Genomic DNA, 13,071 nt, shown 5'->3' on the forward strand with positions numbered 1-13,071 from the left:
AGAATGATTTCTTTAGGATCTAGAATATTGGTCCATCATTATTCAATTTAGTTTGTTACATATATCTTATCATTTTCTAAACTTTCACTCAAGGGTCCAGATATTGTTGCTTTATATCTTATCATTTTCTAAACTTTCACTCAAGAGTTCAGATCAGTGTTGAAAATATCGGTATCGGAAAAAAAATGGCGAGGTTCTAGAAAATATCTTATTGGCAATATCGACGAAAATATCAGCCAAATATCGGCAAATATCGACAAGCATAAAAAATGCATAATATATTCATTTTTTTATATTTTTTTTTCATATTTTTAAACATATAAAGCAATAACAACATGAAATAAACACATTGGCACATAAATATGAAGAAAGCACTGATATATATGATGTCAAATAGAAATGATACATGGAAGGCGATACAAATCCTACTGATCCCTGATAATTGTCCATTCAAGGACTCAAATGTGGAGAACTAATGCAAAATAACATCACATATATAAAAGTATCTCATCATCATGAGTTATATGTAGCATAACAAATAAAACTAGCAGCTATCTATCTGAAATCACTGCCCTCTCCCCCTTCTATGGGAAAACATGATGGGTTGTTTGCCAAGCCTGCCCCTAGTAGTAGAAGGCCTTGACCCTGCCTCTACACCTAATGTCAAATAATGAGTGGTAGGTATGGAGTTGTGCTCTCCTATATCTATAGCAGATGGTGTTGATGCTGATGCTCCCACAATGTTCTCCTCCTCCTCCTCCAAGTGCTGTTCCTCCTCTAAGTCCTCCTCCTCTTGTTGCCCCTGTTCTAATGGATCATCTGGCTCTAACCATGAAGGTGACTCCTCTAAGATGGGCTCCTCAGACTCCACCCTCCACTGAGACAATACATCAATATTGTCAAAGGAAATGGCATCTGGATCCATTGGTGCTTCTATTTGCCTCACTTGAAGTCGGATGTTGTAATACACATACACTAAATCATTGAGGCGTGCAAACTCCAACCTGTAAGAGTGTCAAAAAAACTAATGAGTCTTGACTCTTGACTCTTGACACTTGAAGGTCATAAATTAAAAATTAAAAATTACAATAAGTGTAATTGCTCAACTGAAGGTTGGAGCTCAAAGTTATACCATTTGCGCTTTTTTGCGTGTATTTTCTCAAATACACTCCAATTGCGCTCACACCCTGAAGAGCTACATGTTTGACTCAAGATTCGTATGTCCAATTTCTGCAAATTTGGTGCCCTTGCACCATAGCTTCACCACCAAATATCTACAACAAAATAAAGAAATAAAAAATTCAAAAACTTAAAACATAATTAAACTTTCAAATAAAAGTTACATAATTGAATTTAAAAAAAATAGAATTATAAGTAAGGAAATTCTAAATTGAAAATTCTAATTTCTAATGAGTGATGACTTGTCACTTATGTGGCATGAAGAGGGTCCTTTCCCTAATAGCATCATCAAATCCAAATAGGTAAACACAATCCTGATAATATTGTATCTCGCGATTGATTTTGCTACGAAGCTCAGGATCAGGTACCATCCTATGAATACAGGAATGGAGCCCTTCCATCACCTCACCATCAAAATCAAAACCACATTTGTATGAAAATGCAGAGTTGAGGAAGAGTGTTGCTGCATGAATGGGTTGATGAAGCATCCCTATCCACCGACTATCAATCACATCCCATAACATCATATGCCTATCAAGGCCAATAGAACCCTTGTATGCATCATAAGAACAAATGGCCTCCTTGGCCCTATCCATGCCCTCATTCAAATAAGCCATTGCAGGCTTCTCCCCATCTACCAATCTGAGAACCTTTAGCATAGGTTCACTAACTAAGTATGCTTCTTCTACTCCATGCCAAAACATCTTAGAGTACACCATTTTTGCAATGGCTTTCCCGTCCTGTCTCCTGCTATATCTACAATTACGCCAATCATCAGACACAAACATTTGCTTCAACTTGAACTGACATCGAAGCAAAGACTGAAGAGTAATAAAGTTTGTGGCAAAACATGTGATCGCAGGACACCGCAACTCCTTGTTTCTAGTGAACCTCCTCATGAGGCTAAGAACAAAAGCATTGTTATAAATAAACTTGGGGATGCTCCTAGCCATATCAACCACCTCCTTGATGAAGGAGAGTTTCCCCATATCCTCAAGCAACAAATCGACACAATGTGCTGCACACGGAGTCCAAAATAATGTGCGATGCGTCTCCATAAGCATCTTGCCGGCAGACACATAATTAGCTGCATTGCCTGTTATGACTTGCACCACATTCTACACACCAATCTCCCGAATGAACCCATCTAACAATGCACATATCGTTGTTGCATCTTTGAAATGTTCTAATGCATCCACCAATTTAATAAACATGGTACCTTTAGGACAATGTACCAAGAAATTTAGAAGGGTCCTACCCTTCCTATCTATCCAACCATCAGACATCTTTGTGCATCCAGTAACTTCCCATGTTTTTTTCAACTCCGCCAATCTAGAGTTGATGTCTTGCTTTTCTGCTTGAAGAATTGGCCCCCGCAACTCCTCATATGTAGCACTTTTGTACCCTGGGCCCACAACAACGATAGCATCACATATTGGTTGCCAAAATGGATTGGTTTTGGTGATGCTGAGAGGTAAGTCGCTCTAGAAAATACACCCCCCATGACTCTATCTGCTTCTTGCTTCTCCTTTTTTTTAACAAGCGATTTTATGCCAGGTTGTGATCCATGTCCTGTTCATGGAACAAAAAATGATGACCTCGCACTAGCAGTAGCAGGTGATGATGTGTTAGCTGTGGAGCCCCTCCCACTACTCTCAACATCAAAATCAGGAGAAGATATCCCGAAAGATCTACCTGCACGTTCAGCCTTGTTTCTTTCTGTCTCTTCCTTCTTTCTGTCTTTTTCATTAATTGCCTCAAGAGCTTTTTGTATAAGCTCCAAACTAAAAACTGCTCAACATCATGTCCAGTGAGTCTAGCTAGATGGTATTTCAGTTGTGTAACCCCTCCTGTCATCCTGGTCCCACACAATTTGCATGTAAGATATGCTTGATTTGTCCCACCATCAGGGTCCCCATACTCCCAAAATGGGTCCAAGGCTTTTGGCATATTTGAATTTTGTGGTGAGCTAACTCAAACCTAAGGCACCAAAAACAAAAATTGGAATTAATAACTTAATAAGTAATAAGTTAATAACCACATCATTTTACAAAATAGTTTTTTTGCTACATTATTTGCAATGTGAATTCAATGAAAAACCATAAATGACAATAAGAGGGTGTATTTGAAGGTTAAAAAAAAATGGAGTTTGCTCTCCAAATATGGAGAAAAGTTAAAACCCTTGCATTTGCTCAGGGGCATGAAAATCATAGCAAATGGAAAAAAAAACAAGAAAAATGGTTGTAGGCAAATAGGCAAGCAAAAATAATCCTAAAACTATAAAAAAATTCATTAACATAGGGGTTTATTTGAACATACCTGTTAATGGAAGAAATGAGATTGTCTCACTGTTCTTCAAGCTTAGATCAACAAAATCTTGGTTGTTGGTGGAGATAATGGCAGCAAGCACATAGCTCTCCCCTTCTTTCTCCAGCAATCAGAAATGAAAATGATTGAAAAAAAACAAAATCGGACTTTTATAGCCACACAACAATTTTTCACTGTCTCCCGACGATTTTTTCCATCGTCGTGCGATATTTTCCCAAAATATCACCGATATTTCGGAAATATCGCAATATTTTCAGGGAGACAAAATATCGCGATATTTTCTCAGCGATATTTCGTCTCCCTGAAAATATCACGATATTATATACTTCAGGCTGCAGGTGATGGAAATCCATACTCATAATATTTGAACCTTGATTGAGAGTGATTGAGAGTTCTTGCCTCGTTAAAAAATGAAGAGAGAAATATGTAACAATGCCAACTAAGAGGGCCCAAGGTTATAATGTTGAGGTCAATAAATTAACAAATTATTTTGTATTATTAGGAGATGGAAAAGTATCAATTACTAATTATGAGATGATCAAACTTAATTGCTTAGGGCATCTGAGCACTCATAACTAAGACATAAGCAATAAATTGACTAGTTTAGACGACCCTTGCCAACATGAAGGATGATGGCCTGTATCCAAGATGTTTTCCATGTATCACACAAAACGAAATATCTTCAAGCACCTTTTAACTTTGATAAGGGATGACCCTATATCAACATATATTTTCTAATCTTACCTTTACCTCTTTTCTCTACATCCATGTATCGCACACAACAAAATAACTTCAAGCACTTTTTAACTTTGATAAGGGATGACCCTATATCAACATGTATTTGCTAATCTTACCTTCACCTCTTTTCTTTACATCCATGTATCACACACAACGAAATATCTTCAAGCAATTTTTAACTTTGATAAGGGATGATCCTATATCAACATGTATTTGCTAATCTTACCTTTACCTCTTTTCTCTTTTATTTCTAATCTTGCGGGTCTCTATTAGAAATTTCCCTTTGATTATACATGAATAAAGGGCCAATTCCCACCAAAAATGATTTTGTCAACATTCTCTAGTCCAACTTTGATTTTGGCCCATTTTTGCTTGGTGTTTGAAAATTTTTCTTTCCACTTCATCGTTTATGCCTCCAAAAAGACTATCGGCACATTTATCCCTCCTTTGGGAGGATGTCCAAAACCTCGAGACTCGAGAGTCATGGAAGATTTGTGGGTCTACTTGGATGCTAATATAGAGAGTACTAAAAGGGAATTTAGTAAGTTGAAAGAAGCCATTAAAGAAACTCGGCATTGAACATGATTGAATTCGCTAAAACTCAAAAATTAAAGAAAATGCAGTAGCTCTCAGCATCCACCACAAACTGCAATTGCAAGACTGGTATCAGTCATTTGTCAAGTACAAACCCCACATTCTTTTGAGGCAAACCAACATTAAACCTTTAATTTAAACTCGAGTAAGGGAAAAAACAAATTTGGCTAGAAGTTTCTCAACATTTTGGTTTCACTTTTTCATGAAGCTATAAGACATATTAGATTTGATCTATTGTAACAAAATTTGCAAGGGGAAATTTTGTCGAGAGACGTGCTATTTTTCCATGATATTGGAGTCTAGGATAAAATGTTAAATCACTTACGCTACCAATCCAAGTATCACAACAAGACTGCTTTGCACAACTGAACAATATACAACAATAAATCTACTAGTGCACAAAATATACACAACCCAACTTTGTTATATTAATCAAATTGATAATACAACACTCTAGGGTTCCCGTACCAGGGATAATGGCCCTCTTAATCCACCTGCACAAGAATACAAGATACAAGATACATTGACAGTCTAGTTGATGTAGCATGCAATTATAGCTGCTTTGTCATATCTTATACATTGCGGGTCCTTCTCTTTTGTTCTGCAGCATTGGCTCTATTGATACACCAACTCCTTTAGGCCACTGAACTTGGCTCTCCAATCTACCCTCTAACTAATCATAATTCCATCTACAACCAATACATAGAGTCTTCACATCACTAGTTGCTCCTTCATCCCTTAAGGCCACAACACTTTGAGACTTCTTGTCCATTGCTACTCCTCAACTATTTAGGGACTTCTTCCCACTATAGTCTTCCTGTGCTACTCCAATGAAGACAGACATAGGGCAGGAGGGCTGCCACCTATCACTGTCCAACGCCTCTTTTCCAACAATGAACTTGGGCTACAATGTGCTCCTCTATGATGTCCTTCTTTAGTCCTTTAAATATCAGCCAATGAACACATCAACTCTACCACTCCTGATAGCTCATTAGTCCTTCAGTGCATTGCACTTAGGGCACACTTGGTCAACTCTCACGCTGCCCTCCAACAGTCCACAAGTGTCCAATCCAATGTCCTCTTCTAATACCTCTACACCCACTAGCAATCAACCATCAACAAGAGATCGTTTGCAACATATTGTTGCTATCCTCTTGCCTCAACATTTGTGCATCTAGCAATCTGGTTAGGGCACACCAGTAGCCCTAAATCCCTGCTCCAATCATTGTGTTTCCTTCTCCAACTAGGTTTCTCTTCCTTGTCCTTCTAGGCATACTCATGCATTGTTGTAGGCCTTGGAAGCTCCACAAACCACCTAACAATAAACAAACCTGCTACAACAATACAAACTAGCCCCAAACTCAAGGATAAATCCCTATTCCAACTATGGCTAGCTTTTAGTGACTATAGCTTGAAGGTAAGAGCCTTCACAAGGCCTCACGACCCTTCAAACAACCTCCACAACTCATTGCTCCTACAATAGTACCTGCAACCCTGAACAAAGATAATATACCACACAAATATGCACAAAAAACTCCCAATATTCACCTCAGATCTGCGGCCTAGGCATGCAAGAGAATTTGCACCCAAACCAAGAGAGATTCCTCCCAAAACTCGTGCTCCTTCCTACTTGCTTCGCTACCTCAGATCCACTGTCTTTTTTAGAGGTATTTCTTTGATGTTGAATACACTTGGATGTGATTAGAATAGCCTCCAACTCTTCTTTATTTATACTCCCACATGTCGCTCCATCACGCATTAACTTGGGCACATTCTAACCATAAGCCAACCTGCTCAATGTGCCAAATTAACTTACAACCACAAAAAAAATTAATATCTCCACTTCTAGAGCTCCAATTTGAGTGATTTCTGCTGCCCCTTTCTCCTCTAAGGGTCCTCTAACACCTCCATGTGTCAAATCACACAAACTCCTCTTGGTTTTGGCCCCATGTTGATGGGTAAAAAAACTCCAAGCTTGGGTTCCACGCCCACAAAGCACTTTTGTGGTACTCCAACCTCCAAAACCCTGAACATTAGGGCTTTAAATACCTACCAAGCTACCAAATCTCAACAAGATGGAGTTTACTCTTGTCATGGTTATGCGCAAGATGAGCCTCTTGTAAGTTCTAGTGGACTACTATCCAATTGCAGGTTGGTTGAGTGCCAAGAGATACAATAGGCACAATAGAGAGATTCTCACGATCTGATCCATGTGGAGGTAAGCATAAGAGAAGGACAGGCCCTAAACATTCACATGTTTTGTTTGAAATAGTCAAGATTACTTCTATCCACATAAGACTCTAGATGGACTCCATGTGGAGGTAAGCATAAGAGAAGGAAAGGCCCTAAACATTCACAGGTTTTGTTCGAAAAAGTCAAGATTGCTTTTATCCACATAAGGCTTTGGATGGACTTGGTCTTGATGTCAATCTAAAATTAAGCAATCATAAGCTTCTCAATGGATTTGCACTAGATGTATTTCAAGTAGAGCAATCCATGCAGGAAGATGTTACAATCATAACCTTCTCAATGGATTTGCACTAGATGTATTTCAAGTAGAGCAATCCATGTAGGAAGATGTTACAATCATAACCTTCTCAATGGATTTGCACTAGATGTTCGAGCGGAACAATCCACATAGGAAGATGTTACTACCAAGGAGATCAAAGCATTGTTGCAACCAACTATGGGCAATCAAGATGGATTGTAGTAAATATAACTTATTACACACCAACAAATGCCCTTTAATTATTTCAGTTAGAATTTAGACCAAAACACATTAAATTCCCATGGTGGAAGCCCGCTCTCTAGAGAGCTTTTGGAATAGAAAATCAAGCAGACTTACTCTGAGAACTTGTGATAGGGGTTAGGTGAGATAGCTTGGGAAATTATCTGATAAGAAAGAGATTATGTTGGGTATGAAATTTATCAGTCTTCGCACTTTTCGGTCTAGGAATTCAATGCATATTTTTGCAACATCACACAGGCTGGCAGTTACATACGATAGCTTTTCCAATCTGTTGAAAATGTAGCAAGTAAGGTCTTTTGCCTTGTGCCTTAGCTAGTGAAGACCTTTATTTGTCCTCATGAGTTAGATTTCAGTTAGGATGAGTTATTTCCACTTTACTGGAATAATCATCAAGTTAGCATGCATAGAGTTGGAGTTTCAGTTAAAGCGAAGTCTTCATCAGTTTGACTACAGAGCGAGGTGGTAGTTAGCAGTTCAGTTAGAACAAGTTAGTCTTCAATCAAGATTGAATGAAGCACGAGTTAGATCTCCAATGTTGATAGAAGAGAGCACGAGTTAACAACTCCAGTGATGATTGGAAGGAGAGAGTAACACTCTTAGTTAACTCGCTATCAGAGCTCGAGTTCTAAATTAAGTTGGGCATCGTTGCATGGATCAAGTTCACCTATAAAGATAGGATGAACACACACATAAATCACATTATTTTGTGCACAAAGGTTTGTGACAAGACAGAGCTCAAGAGTTAGTGTGAGAGAGCCTTGATTGTGGAGTGTAGCAATTATGTCCTAAAGAATAGGAGGCATATGTGCGCTGGAATTTAGAAGAATTGGTTGTGCACTAGTTGTGTGGAGATGGGGTCCGTAAAAATAGGAGTTGAAGTGCACTGAGAAATAGGGCCAAAAGTGCGCTAAGAAATAGGAGATCAGCGAAAGGAATAAAGGGCTCAAGTGCGTAAGGAAGGAGGGGCGGAATTGAAGCAAGATGACAAGGTTTGCAAAGCAAGTCAAGGAGGCAGCAGAGAAAGACTTGTGTGCACAACCGAGATCAACAGGTGATCAAGGCAGGCTAATATCAGGTGTGTCAACTTTTGTGATGTGTTTTTATCTTTGTGTTATCAAAGCTACTTTGAAGGGCCAGTGAATGAGAGTGTGTACAATGAAGCAAATCAAAGGGAGTTGAGATTGTCTAGATCATGGAGCAGATGTTTCAGCTGAAGACATGGAGATGTGGTCTTGACTGGCTTGGCGACGAGATTGGTTGGAAGTTTTGGTGGATTGGTAGTGAACTTGGTGAACAACAGTTTGTTGTAGGGAAGATTACTGATCATGGACTTCCTATGACTTGCCATAGATCGTTGAGACAACTCTAGGATTTCTTTAGCATGGACGAGATTGGTATGATCGAGACTCCTTCATGTGATGAACAACATGTTGGCAAGCTAGTATCTTCTTTGGGTAGGGATGTTGCATATCCGAGATTGGAGGGATGTGCACGTGTTGTGTTTAACCCAGTAGGATGAGTGCTTGCAGGACTAAATTGCAGTGATGATGGCCGTGTTCAATTGCAACTCAAACTCACCTTGTAGGACATGAGACGAGTAACACGTTACGCCAATGGAGATCGTATTGACTCAAAGGGAGTCTAGCTTCAAACAAAGTAACCCCTATGGAAGTGTTGAGATATTTAGGTTCAAATGAGATGGGGCAGAGGCACTAATGAGATAGTGTGGTTCACTCTACAGAGTATGTTGCATTGGCAGACACTACATGGGCTAGTGTCATCAGTAATGATGATGGAGACTTCCTAGTGTTGGAATTATCTCCCTCGCTAAGAGGGAGTGTTGAGATTGGTAGCTTGGGAGGTACTCCAAAACCTACGCTATAGGGTTGTGTAGGAATTGGCACCACAAAGTCACTTGTGGGCTAAGAACCCAAGGGTGTGGGCTTTTCACCCAAGCTTGTAGGTGTGAAACAGTGTATGGATTTGGACACTTGGCAATTGGAGATTGTAGGACACCTGTAAAGGAACAAGGGGCCACTTGTAGCACCAAGAGAGGCCTTGTGGGTTGAGAGAAAATAAGCTTTATGTCATTATGTGGGTGAATTTGTCTTAAGTTTCAAGTGAGCCTTGACTTAAGGAGACCATTTGAGAATGTTAGACTTCACCGTAAGGAATGATATAAATAAGAGTGAGGAGGAGCCTCATTCCTCACCCAATCAAGTCACTTATTTCTCATGTGAAGATTGAAATAGGAGGCCGAGTCTGCAACCAAGAAGGAGAAAGGATCAAGTCTAGGTAGGGTTGGTTTTGGGACTATTTTGGGCTATGGTTATGCAGGTAAAGGCAGTGAATAGAAGCAGATTAGGCTGCGACCTTTTAGGACGTAATATAAGCATGAAAACATAAGCAAACTCTCTCTAACATGCCAAGATTTCTGAAGTATTGCAGGTGGACGAAATTATGATTCTTGGAGGGCCAAGTAGTCTTCTTAGCAGCCAAGGATAGGCCACATTCATCTACATTAGGAGAGAAGAACTCAAAGGTTGTTTGAGTGGTTTGCAAGTGGGTTGGATCTACTTCAAGTTGCCTTAGTTAGGGATGAGTTCTTCAGAAAAAGACTCGCCCAAATCCAAGGGTTTTGGAGAGTAGGAGTGGAGGAAAAGTGCAGGATTGGTGTCCTAGTTTAGGACAATATTTGGAGCAACCAAGAGAACAATTTTGGGAGGGTTGTAGTGGATTTCACCAAGCCCTAAGTACATTCACTTAAGGAATTTGAGGACTGTTAGAAACAGATAAGAAGGGATACTTAGGACTGATATTTGAAGGACAAAAGAAGGAAGTCAAGGGAGCAGTTTCACTAGCCCAAGTTTGTTGTTTAAGGACTTTTGACAGTGATAAGTGTTGAGAAATCTAGGGAAACTAGATTATGTGATTTCTCCTGCTTTGATAATTGCTTGTGATGTATTTTTCTTATCTTGATTAGATTGGTTTTCACCTTAATTATTATTTTGTTCTTTACATAAAAGAACTACCAAACCATAAAGAATAGTGAGACAAGAGGCCACAAGATATAAGCGATCATCCAAGGCAAAAACATCTCCACTTGAGAGGAAAACACACAAGAATTCTTCTCTACTTATATAATCTTTAATTGACGAATTCCAAGACCTATGACCCTTGACCAAGACCCTCCAAGACCAAGTCCCTTGACGAGCTTTTCTTCTAGCAGTTCCTCAACAACTCCTGCAATTTCGACCTCCAGCAAATTCTTTAGCAACTTTGACCAGCAAATTCTACTACAAATTCAACCTCTCTAATAGACTCACATCTTCGACCTTTCACAACTTTGACATAGCTGCAGCTTCATAGCTTCGATGCAACTTCACAATTTCATCGTGCCCAGCAATTGTAGAAACCCTAACAAAAGAGAGAGAAAGAGAGAGGCCCAAAACTTCAATCTCGTTCTTCTTCTTTTTCTTTGTCCTTTTCCAGCGTCCATCTTGAGGAGAGTGAACTTGCTTGAGATGTGTTCAAATGAGGTTGAGTTCCCTCTTATACAAATTTCTATCTTTAAGTTGACTTGTCCCTTCATGTAGGCCGATTTGATCTTTGTGCCATGATGAGGTCTTGGAGGGTCTTTTGACTCTACTTTGACTCAATAAATTTTTCTTTACAATATGTAACATGCCCAAATGGGTCTTCAATTAATGAAAATGACTCAATTGACTTTATGGAAAACCTAGAAGCACTCTATGGGTGCTTGACCTATAAATTTATAAATTTCCTTAAAGCATCAAACCCATGCCTCAAGAACAAAAATAATAAATTTATTTTTCTTTTTACATTAAATACATCAAATCATCATTACATATGTCATTATGAACACTGAACCTAGTTACATATTTCAACAATAGGTGGCAGCCATCCATTCCCTAAGTTTGACTCACTGAAGTAGCATGAGTAGGCAATAGAGGGAAGAAGTCCCTAAGAGTTGTGTTCTTGAAGGACTAGGGAGCCATTAGTGGGAAAGCAGTCCCAAAGGAGCTGAGGAGCAGTGGTGGGTAGTCTAGAGTTGTTCACAAACAGAGTTGTGTACAACTGAATAGAAGACCCTATGTCTTGGTTGTTGGACTAATGATCAGGTAGAGGGCAGATTGGAGCCATGTTCAGTGACCTAAAGGAGGAGGATCATTTTTAGAGGCATATTAGTGTTGTTGTGGATCGAGAGCCAATGGGCCGAGCATACGTGTTTAGGATACGACCAATGGAGCTCTGAAGTGCACTAGATCAGCTAGTAGGTTTTTGTGTATCTTTCTTAGGGCAGTTTGGTGGTCAAAGTTGTTGACATCAAACCTTAGATTGTATTCCTTGTATAAGTGATTGTAAGAGATGAATGATCCCTACTATGGGAGCCCTAGACAGTTGTATTACAGTTTGTTAATATAACGAAGTTGAGTTATTGAAAAAATTGTAAAAAGTTGTCTATATTTGTGCACTAATTGATTTATTGTTGTTTATATTTCGCTATGCAAAGTAGTTTGTTGTGGTATTTGGATTGTTAGTGTCAATGATTTTATGACCCTAACCTAGATTCCAGTACCATGGAAAAACAACAAAATACCAATAGTTGATTGGTCGAAGGCTCAATATGCTTTCTTGCTCGACCTTACCATCCTCCTCTCCAGGACACGTTGTGTCGGGGTGTGCATGTGATGTGGACCAAATTAGCATATAAAATTAAACATACCGTTTTATGTATATGTCAAACCACTATTTAAGAGGTACTACCTGAGAACCATGCTAGAAGGAGAAAACATCGAGCAAACAAATAATAATAACAATATTTTGTTGGAAAACAACATGACTCACCCAGGGTGTGCATGTGATGTGGACCAAATTAGCATATAAAATTAAACATACCATTTTATGTATATGTCAAACCACTATTAGAGAGGCACTACCTGAGAGCCATGCTAGAAGGAGAAAACATCGAGAAAACAAATAATAATAACAATATTTTGTTGGAAAAAAACATGACTCACCCAGCCTTTGCACTGCATCTACATTTCCTAAGATATCTTCTCAACTCGATCGTCCCAGACACTACAATTCTAGTCACTCGCTGCACAAAGTAATATTATATATGAGATCAGTAATAAACCATGGAAGCTTAAAGGATGAATACACAAAGCCATGAATTAACCATGAACAATAATCCCTGAACATGTGAACCCCAATGTAACATTTCCATTTATTTCATATCAAAGCTCTAGGAAAAATCTTGATTCTCACACCCATGAACAAGATCATACTACCTCGAAACCATGACAAAATGATAAATCATTATGCAACATTTCCGTTTAGTTCATATCAAAGTTCTAGGAAAAATCTTGAATCTCACACCCATGAACAAGATCATACTACCTCAAAACCATGACAAAATGATAAATCATTATGCAACTAACAAATATTTCAGTGTATTA

Source organism: Pinus tabuliformis, chromosome 6 (genome assembly GCF_031772625.1).
Source record: "Pinus tabuliformis cultivar Carrire ecotype Pingquan chromosome 6, CPIR1, whole genome shotgun sequence".
In the NCBI taxonomy this organism is placed as follows: domain Eukaryota; kingdom Viridiplantae; phylum Streptophyta; class Pinopsida; order Pinales; family Pinaceae; genus Pinus; species Pinus tabuliformis.